Here is a 10,871-nt window from a genome sequence, read left to right as displayed (position 1 = left end):
TGAGAAAAATCCCAGTATATGAGCCCCAAGTCCAGTCATACCTCCAGGACATTTTTTGGATTCCTAGAAAATCCTACCTGGATTCATATGTCATTCCACAGGCCACACTAACTCTGCAGAGCCCCAGTGTGTGGCCCCTCCCACATAAGCTAAGATGACCAGGAAGCACCTGCCCTTCTAAACTAAGGTAGATAAAGGTGAGTTAATTTTAAAAAGTGGATGCTTTCCACTCTTCCAATATCCTTGCCTTTTTAAACAACTCAGGCAAGAACTCAGTTAATTAAAATGAGAAAGTAGTCCCCATTCTTCTAATTTTCCTTGAGGTTCAAGAACTCCATAATTAGCAACTGCTATGTGAGAAGACTGAGGGTAACTGCTTCTTCACCCATCACCTCCTCCCCGTTGTACTAGGAGACAGTCATTCTCTCCTCCTCCCACCTTCCAGTAATCTCAATCCAGACCCTAGCAGATCCAGGCTATTTGTTCTAAGCATTCCTGGCCCAAGATAAAAATCTCCAGGCCTTCCAACTCACCCTCGGTGCTTTATTATTTTTGTTAAAGATTTATTTAGTTATTTTAGAGAAGGGAGGGAGGGCCACAGGGAGAGGAGAAAGTCTTAAGCAGACTCTGCACCGAGCGCAGAGCCTGATCTCGTGGCCCTGAGATCACTACCTAGGCAGAAACCAGTTGGGTACTTAACCAACTGAGCCACCCAGGAGCCCCTCACCATCCGTGCTTTAAAGGGCTAGCTATGTGGTTAACTACAAAAAAGCTATGGTTTCCCTTCCTTGTACTTGTGCCTGTTGGTAGTGCTCACCCATGCTGCTTGAGCTCTCTTTAGTGATTTACTTTGGAAATGCAACATTAACAAATGTGACACAAAGGGAGGCTCAGAAAGCCTGTATCTTGGGGCTTTCCTCTGGTGCCCCGAGCCACCACAGCACTGAGCCCAAGTTAGTCTGCTGGGGACACAGTCCAGTCATCTCTGTCACCCCAGCTCATAACCAGGTGCATCCCAGACGCAGGGGGGCCTTGGTGCCTGCAGTCACATGTGTGAGCCCAGCCAATTCCAGCAGAAAAGCCAGTCAACTAAGCCAGCCTAAGTTGCCAACTCACAGAATCATAAAAGAAAGACATGGTTATTTCTTAAGCTTCTAAGTTTGGTGTGGTTTTTACACAGTGACATCTCGCTGATAAACAGCACTGTTATTCCAGCTGGCAAATGGGGCCCTAGAACCAGCAGGAAGACCTTAAAACCATTTCTTACAAAATGGGACAGAGATGCTCCAGTAGGATCCGGGCACAGATCTGGAGGCAGTGTAGAAGGAATGTTGCCTGCATCACGCTGCCACCACGGTGCATGCTTTGCCAATGGGATGGTTGGTTAGGGTTCCTAGAGACTGCTGTATATTATTAGGCAGAGGAAAGAGAATTAGCATGGGCATTGCCTATGGCAAAGAGCAGAGCAAGGCACAATGGGAAAAGGAAATAGATGCGAAAAGTAGGGCTCAGACAGAGGCATTGAAAGACCCAGAAGGCATACCAGGGAAAGAAGGTGTGAGAAAACATTGTAGACAAATCTCTAAGGCCAGCATTTGTCTAGATTTTCTCTTTCAGTATCTGTCTCCAAGTGAATAAATTTACTTATGATGCTAAAAGATTTATACCTTTGAATTCTTAGGTGCTTCAGAAGGGGAATGGAAAAACATTATTTTTTCAGGAAGTTTGTACAGTCTCAGATGATATAGACTTGTACTTACTAAAACAAATTCTAACACTAATTTTTTTCAACCTGAAGACCCTGTTTGCTCAGCACTTCAAAGATGTCAGGGCCAATATCTCTGCTGTTCACTTGACATTGCCTCGTGGTCGTGGTGTGGTTGCCACAGCTTCAGCCATCACTTCTACCCTTCTATCGCTTCTGCATTCAAAGCTGAGAGAAGGGAACGGTCTTTCTAAGTGAGTACATTTAGTAAACTGAGGTTATTTGGGAACATTTAAAGGAAAGCAAAAGCTTTCCCAGACCTGGCACTCTCCAACTTTCTCTTACATTTATTGGCCAAAATTAGGCCATATTGCCAGTCCTAGCTACAGGGAAGGCTGGGAAAGTGGAGAACCTGAATGTCATGATTCTCAGAGCCCCATCAGAAAAAAGCAGTGCCTAGAGTGGAAAGTTGATAAGATGTATTTTATCCATTATGTCTATCATATAACATCATATACTCATATACGTATTATATGCATATTTATCTTAAGGTAGGATGTCTCAAAAAATCAAGATCTGCATGATGACTAACTTTGGTCCATTTTCTTGCAGTATTCAAGTTAGAATAGCTCTGTGAAATACACATGGCCCTCTCGATGTGGGGTGGGCAAACTTTCTTTAAGGGTTCTATAGTAAATATTTTAGGATTTACAGCCACACTGTGTATCACAACTACTAACTCTGTTGTTACACTGTGAAATCTCGTTTCTTCATGAATGGTTGTTGAACTATTTGAAATTCCTTTTTAGCATCAATGGAGAAGATCGGATCATTTATTCTTTTTAGATCCCATTAATATGATGAATCCTATAATGGATTTCCTATATTTCAAACATCTTTAGATTTCCTCTGCTGCTCCCACAGTTATATGCATCTCCTATAATTCTCCAATCTCTCCCACAATTCTTGGTATTATAATTGTCATCTCCCTCACAAAAAAATCATGTTATATTCATGTCATATTTTTGTGCACTGTTGAATTCTGTTTGCTAACAATCTATTTGAGATTTTTGTATCAACCACAAGTGAAATAGGTCTGTTTTCCTTTTATGTGCAATCTTTATCAGTTTTAGGAATGAGCTTTAACATGATAGAAAAGGACTAATTCTGAGAGATGATTATAAAATGTTACAAAGCATAAGGTTCTTTTTTCCCCTTTTGCTTGATGAGATGATATCCTCTATGAGCTAAAAGGGAGAGATACATGCCCTTTCCCATGGTTACCAACAAGGCATTATGCCAACAATAAAATCATCTACAGTTTTGCAGGCCAGAACAACCTATCTCTCTCAGGTCCCAGATGGGCCACCCAAAGTAATGCTAGTAAGAGAGCACTTTTGTGTGTGTCTCTCACAAAACAAATGTAATGTGATGTCAAAGGCTAGAATGGATTTATGCACATTTCCATTCTAATGTGAAAATATATCCAACATCTCAAGCTCAGTTTTCAGTACCCAGTGTTTGATATTGGCCTTGGTCTTCAGATATGCTGTGATCATTGGATCATGTGCCTTTCTTGGGATGGGGGAATGGGAAAGAAATACTCCCAGGTGTTAATGTGAAAGAGAATAAAATCAAGATGTTGGGATTGAGGAATTAGAGCCATGTTGCAAATGCACCTAAACTAGCTCCTTTTTCTTAAATTATTATGCCCGCTCAATTGTGACTGCTTTCTCATAGGCATATTACTGTGCACCAGTGCACTTAGGATAATTACTAATGAAATGCAAAGCATGTTAAAACTCAGTATACTTTGATCATGCAGGTTTTCATCTTAAATAACTTAGAAATATTAGCTCCATGTATTTTACAAATAAAACTTGTTCCTTTTCTCATGCTGAGTTTTTTTCATGAAATTCCTAGTTTAAAAGCTAAGTTTACAGTAATTGACTCATTATATTTTTTACCACAGAGACAGAACACAACTTTATTGTTTGTATATAGCTCTTTTTCAGTTGTGCCTAAAGATTAATTGTTGTCTGTAAGACTATCTTATAATCAGCAATGTTCAATAAGTGTTTAATTTCAATTTGTTCAAATTGTTTATGTGGTAATAAAATCAATAAGGTGCTTTGATTGAACAAATATAAGAACATAGATATAAATGAAGATAGACTTATACAGATGCCTCCTGCCCTCCAGGATGGACTTATGTTACTGGCCAAAATGTATGTAGCAAGGATATCCCAGGGCCAGCAACTTTTTATCAAAAGAACTTTCAAGTCTGATGCACCTGGGTGGCTCAGTAGGTTAAGTGTTTGCCCTCGGCTCAGGTCATGATCTCAGGGGTCCTGGGATCAAGCCCCCCTTCTGGCTCCCTGCTCAGCAGGGAGTCTGTTTCTCCTTCTCCCTCTGACAACCACCACCACCCCCGCACCTGGCTCGTGTGCTCTCTCTCAAATAAATAAATAAAATATTTTTAAAATAAAAAAAATAAAATAAAATAAATTTAAGTATTAAAAAAAAACTTTCATATAAGAGCTGACGCAAAATAGTATCTTAAAGACTACAAAACCTCTGGCTCTTCACAGAAGCTCAACCAGGGAAAGAATATGGCACCAGGGCATATAGACTATCAGTTAATGTTACTTTTTGTATTAGAAAACAAAAGGAAAAAAGGGATCTGGTTAATTTCATGAAACTAAACTACAGTAATTTTTCTTTTAAGATTTTTATTTATTTATTTATTTGAGAGAGAGAGAATGAGAGACAGAGAGCATGAGAGGGAGGAGGGTCAGAGGGAGAAGCAGACTCCCCGCCGAGCAGGGAGCCCGATGCGGGACTCGATCCCGGGACTCCAGGATCATGACCTGAGCCGAAGGCAGTCGCTTAACCAACGGAGCCACCCAGGCGCCCAGAACTACAGTAATTTTTAAACAAGTTTTAGGTGACTTTCTAGGGAGTGTTTACTTCTAACATTAACAGAAGTTTTAAACAGGGCATTGTTTGTATAGAAGGACATTTTAAAATATATATATATAATAATATTGTATTTTTCTCTCATTAAGATAAAAGACGTTTTTAAAGTAATGAAAACCATGTTGCTATAGATTAATAGCTACTTTCCTCTCTTAATTCTAAGGGTACTTGACTCCATCCCAGAAACCCAAATTAGCGGGCGCATCCTAAGCCTTGTTGTAACTCAGAAGGAACTTGCAGACATGAGTGTCCCAGTCCCTCCAGCCCTTTTGCCCCCATTACTTCCATGGCAGCTATTCTTTCACTTTAATTAGACTTTAAATTTCTTGACCCTTCTATTTTCATTCTATTATTTCTCTTTTATCTTCACTTCCTTCCCAAATCAGGTGATCCATCACTTCAACTACACCCTTCTCAGGGTCCTTATTTCCCTGGTTTTCTGCTCACTTCATAAAACCTGGCCCAGAGAAACATTCCAACCCAAGAGCAACCTGATCTGCCTTCTGTGCATTCCACCTGGTCTTTCTGCACAACTGGAAAATGGTGCAATCACAAAGATCTGGCATCCTTGGAGCCAACAGGGAAGCTTCAGTCAGGCTTTCCTCACTGCGTATCAATCCTTCATTTCCCTACTCAGCTCCCTTTACCAAGTGGCTGTTTCGAAACCTCTCTCCTCTTCTCAGGCACCCTACCCCTATCATCACCTCCCCTTTCCTCCCCTTACCATGAAGTTACTCCCATCCACAACAGTCTTTCTCTCCTTCTCTCTGCTGGGAATGGAAGAAACAGTCTAATTCCTGCTGCTGTGTTCTGGATCCCATCCTTTCCCCACCTCCTCAGAGAATTCTTCCATTCAATTATACCTCATGATCCAATTATATTTCATTTCATTGCTCGACTCCTTCTTAAAATTCTTTATTTTGCTTCTGTAAATCTACACTTTTGGAGTTTTCTTCTTAATATCCTGGGTCATTCCTTTTCAATCTGATTTTTGATGATTCTTCCTCCATAGGTGCTTTAAAAATGTGTGGGGTGTGTGTGTGTGGGGGGGGGCGTGTGTGTGTGTGTGTGTGAGCTAGAGTTTTGCATCTTGCCATCAAGGATTCTGTCCCCTGCATTCCAGTGCTATGTTTATAGTTGGCATTGACATGATATTGACTTTCTTATTTCTGTGTCTTCAACTCAAATTTCCCCTTAATTATAAAGCAATATATTCAATATTTACTGAATATTTGTCATTATATTGATAGCTCAGTTGCCAACACTGAGGTCAGTTTTCCACTCACCCCCAAAAATGCTGTTACTTCTGTGGCTCCCTCTTAAAGAAGGATACCAGCATCCACCCCAGTTACCCCAGCTAGAAACCCTGGAATTATCTTTGATGTCTCCCTCCTTCTCTCACTATATTTAATTTATCACCATAGCCTGTTGATGTCTTCTAGAAATGTCTTGATTTTGTCCATTTTGTATTATACCCACTGCCCTTCTTTGGCATAGATTTTAATCTTTTTTCATGTGTAATATAAGAATTTTCTAACTGGTCCCCTGCCTTCAACCATGCCTCCTATTAATCTGATTATTTCTAAAATTTAAACAGATTTAAAACTGTTCAGTGATTCTCCACTGCTATTGGAAAAACATCCAAGTTTTCTAGAATGTAAGGAATTCTATCTAAGCAATCTGTAGTTACCAAATGAGCCATCGATTTCTCTTTCTTTCTTTGCCTTCAAGTCATGGACATGCTACTTCCTCTGCCTGTCAGAAACTAAAACAAATTGGCCTAATCATCTGCCCTCGTTTAGGATTTCATTCAGATGTCATCTCTTTGGAGAAGATTTTTCTGATCTCCCCAAAGTTAAGCTGTACGTCCCTTCTATTACACCACATGCTACCATAGTATCTTAAAAGGGGAATATTGCCTTTAATATGCAATATGCAATTTCTCCAAGTTCCCATATGCCAGAATATCCCACAAATATCTCTGCCTCAGTTTTCCCCTCCTCTAGTCAAAGAAGGTGAGACATCTTTCCTTCCTTCAGTTTAAAGCTAATTCTTCACCTTACACTCTGGATTCCATCCTCTCATGCTTCTTGTCACTCAGATCCACCAATGTTCCTTTACCTCATAAATTCACACTGAGGGAGAAATACCAGAACTTGTGCTCTGCTGGCTCCTTCTCTCAGGATGTGCTCTCTTAAAGTCTCTTCCTTCCTTAAACCCTCCCCTTTTACCTTGCTCATGAATTACACATCTCCTTTTCTTCCTGTCTTGCAAGAGTAGATAATATTCTTTGCATCATTTCCTCACCTGATTTTACTCCTCAAGCCACTATTGGAACTCTGTAGGTTTGTTTTCCAGTTTCACCAGAAACTTCCTAGTGGCCAAATGCAATGTACCTCATTCATCCCTTTTCTGCTCTGTCTACTGTATTTGACACTTGGTCAGTCTTAACATTTTTCATATTCTTTTCTCCTTCAGAATATGTAACACCCTAATATCTTGATTTTTTTCCCCTACGTCTCAGCTCATTCTTTCATGGCTTCATTTTCAGGCTTCTCTTCCAACTGACCTTTAAGAGTCAGTGTTCCAGATTGTCCCATTATTGACCCTCTTCTCAGTCCCTTCTCTCTCACCATGTGATCTCATCCAAGCCACTTCCCACTTGTGGCTTCCATAGCCTACACCTCTTTCCTGAATTCCAAAACATATATCCATTTTCTTTCTCGAAGTCATAGACTTTGGATGACCCCCAACATCATCAATTCAACTTCTGTACTACTGAATTCATTATTATCCCTTGTCACTCCACAACTGATCTTCCTACATTTTCTGTTTCAGTGAGTTTGACATGCTCAGACACAGAAACCTGACATTGATTTTGGCTTGTGCTTCCCTTTCATGATCCTTTCACTTTCCTCCCAAATCAAATCCACTTTTCCAACTTTCTCAATATTCTTCAAATGTCCCTCTGTGTTCTCATTGCCACCACTTTGCCCAGGCCCTTTTGATTTTTGAGAAATATTGCAATATATGAAGACCTTCACTCCTGCTTCCAGCTTCATTATTTCTAATCAATGCTTCACTCTTCTGTTGTGGCAGTTTTTCTAGACCATCAATTGAATGAGGTCATATTCTTTCAGTGCACTACAACATGTTAAAGATAAAAGCCAGCATGCAAGGCCATTTATGATAAAGTCTGACTACGCATGTCTCAGAATTCACGTTCCTCCACACTCCCCCATTCCTCACTCTTCAACATAGCTCCCTGCCTCCCCCAAAATTCAGTGTCACATCACACCAAACTTCTTACTGGCCCCTGAGGAGATCATGTTGTTCTTTGTTCACATATTTTGCTTATGCAGTTTCCTCTGGTTGGTCTGTCCTTCCACCTTTTTTATCTGCCAAAGTAGAGCTTCAGCTCCATATTTACCTTTTCCAAGTCACTTCACTGACTCCTGCAAGATGTGTTAGGGGACATTCCATGTTATTTTATAGTACTCGTGCACATTTCTGACATAAAATTTATAATATATTTTATTGTAATTTCCTATTCCCCAATAGACTAGAAATTTCTTGAAATCAGAGGCTTTGCTTTTCAATTCAGTATTCACATCACATGCAATGTTAGGCACATAATAGGTACTCATAAATGCTTATTGAATGAAAGCAGACTTGTTCAAACCAGCAAATCTATTTAACTATCCATGCTGTGTAGAATATGGGAAAGGAATAAAGATACTAATGTTGTATTTAAATCATTTTTCCCTTTTCTATGGAGAAATCCAAGAATAATATAAGAAAAGTGCCACTAGTATTTCTGTGGTCATTTATATTTTCAGTAATCTTGCACAGGCCATTTAGAGTTTAAAATGTAACCTTGCTATGATCAATAGGGGTTTTAGAGGGAACAGGCCTAAAAACACATAGCATAAAAGATATAGCATTATCTTAATCCTATTTCTTTCTCATTTCTTATGGACACATTGATTCATTCATTATTTATTCATTATTGAGCACTCACTATGTGCCAGACATCCTGGTAAACACCGGGGTCGCTAAGATGAGTAAGACTTGGCCTCTGTCATAAAGAAGCTCGTAGTAGTGGAGAATGCACTTTCAAACTAAGTATTTTTTTTAACTATGAATTAATAGAAACATATTCTCATTTTTATGAAAGTGCAGAGGAGGGAACAGTCAATGGGATGAGCAAGACCAAGCAGCAATTAATTGTTCAGGATGTTGCCATGTGGGAAATGATATTTGAGTACCGGAATGAGGTTGCCCGAAACATCACTCCATTTACTTTCCCCAAACCACATCCCTTCATTTCTCCTACTTACTGTTACACACCCATAAGCATCTCTTATCCACACCTTGTCTCTAATTCACTCTTGTAATCATGTTTATATACCTGAAATCTTGTTAATTTTGTGTTTCCTTAATTAGATCTTAAAACATCCTAAATACAGGATCATATTTTCATAATCCTAATACTAAATTATGTCCCTGTGGGTGCTTAATATATACTTATTAATGCATTGGCTTAATGTTCCTAGCATCATTAAACTGGAGGAATCAGTTTCTATGTTTGATAATTTTCACTTTTTTATTAATTTATGGAATGGTAAATTACATTGGTTCAAATATTCTCTAATTCATTTTCTTTTTTGATACACAATTACTCACTATAAATTATTTATCTCTTCCTCATAATTTCAGTCATTTAAGGTTACAACATATAAATAGTATCACCAAACATAGCTTCCTAATTTGTTTCACATGTCAAGGTAGTAGGAAATTGCATAAAGTTTTCTTAAACTCCAACAGAACGTCTATATAGAAGAGACTGTTCTGTTAGAAAGCCCTTTATTTTGCTATTCCCCATAGTTCAGTAGGGATGTTGAATAAGCCAAAAGAGGATACTGTATAGCAGAATACTATCTAGAAACTGGGTAATTAGATCAGAAAGACCCAGTCCAGACTCTTCTACTTGCTTCCACAGGAGCTTGAGAAAGTTATACAAATTTTCAGAGTCTCAGTTTTCTCATCTGTAAAGTAAGATAAATACGAGAATCAATAAACTAATGAGAGTACAGTATTTAGCAAAGTTTTTGGGCAGACACATATAAATGGCTCAGTTGCTACTATTATTGGTGTTACTTACGAGCTAAGACTTTAATACGGCATGGAAATTGTTGTGAAGGAAAATATGAGATTAAAGAGGTTGAATATCTAGCAGAACATAAACTGCTTGCTTCATCATAAAATAACACCTTCACAATCATAGCAAGATTATTTTAACTCTGCAGAAGAAATAGAAAAATTTTGTTGCAAAATTGGTTGTAAAACTTTACAGAAGAAACCATTGTTACCTAGACCAAGTGAAACTGTTCTGAAATGTTTTGTTCATTTTGCCAATTTCTCTTCTAATGAAAGTGCAGTCCAATATATACATTTGTATATATATGTTATATATCACATTAAAGTCAGTAGAACTTCAGGGAATAGATAGTCAAATTGCCACACCATTACTTCTGAAGGAATAACTCCAGTTACAAAATAAGAATTATTTTGACAAACTAAGTAATATGACAGATTACAAAAAATAGATTTAGGGGCACCTGGGTGGCTCAGTAAGTTAAGCATCTGCCTTTAGCTCAGGTCATGATTCCAGAGTCCCAGGATGGAGACCCGCATCAGGCTCCCTGCTGAGCAGGGATCTGCTTCTTCCTCTCTCTGTGTTTGCTGTCTCTCTCAAGTAAATAAATAAAATATTTTAAAAATAGATTTAAAGAGGAAACTTTGCAAAAATAATTTTTCTATATGAAGTCAAACTATCAAGTCACAAGTCACACAACAACCTGTAATTGAATCTTCTACCCCACTTTGACAGCATACCATTTGACACAAATCAGACTGAAAAACAAAACAAAAAAAGGCACATGTCAACAGAGCAGCTCAATAATTTTAAAATGTTTATGGTAATAATACCTTTATGGATTCTATCATTTTATTAGCAAGAGGGAAATAGAAAAAATCAATTTTAATTTCTTTTAAAAACCACTTTTTGTATCAGAATAAATCCCAGTTCCATGGCTATCTGTTTGGAGAGCTCATTAGAAATGAAATGGAAAAAAGAAAAAGAAAGAAAGAAAGAAAGAAAGAAAGAAAGAAAGAAAGAAAGAAA

General features: G+C 38.4%; 1 long non-coding RNA gene across 1 annotated transcript in view; it reads right to left on the bottom strand.

Annotated features, from left to right (window-relative positions):
- Nucleotides 1-9,276: 9,276 nt before the first annotated feature.
- The window catches only part of LOC118010026, a 12,676-nt gene continuing 11,081 nt past the window's right edge, over nt 9,277-10,871 (bottom strand). Inside the window, exons 4-5 of the long non-coding RNA XR_004679089.1 lie at nt 10,546-10,600; nt 9,277-9,987 (exon numbers count right to left, since the gene is read on the bottom strand). This is a non-coding gene — a long non-coding RNA (uncharacterized LOC118010026). The remainder of the gene's footprint in view (nt 9,988-10,545; nt 10,601-10,871) is intronic.

The sequence above is a fragment of the Mirounga leonina genome, unplaced genomic scaffold, assembly GCF_011800145.1.
Source record: "Mirounga leonina isolate KUSES-001 unplaced genomic scaffold, KU_Mleo_1.0 Mir_128, whole genome shotgun sequence".
Classification (NCBI taxonomy): Eukaryota; Metazoa; Chordata; class Mammalia; order Carnivora; family Phocidae; genus Mirounga; species Mirounga leonina.
This window is presented reverse-complemented; position numbering and strand designations above follow the sequence as displayed.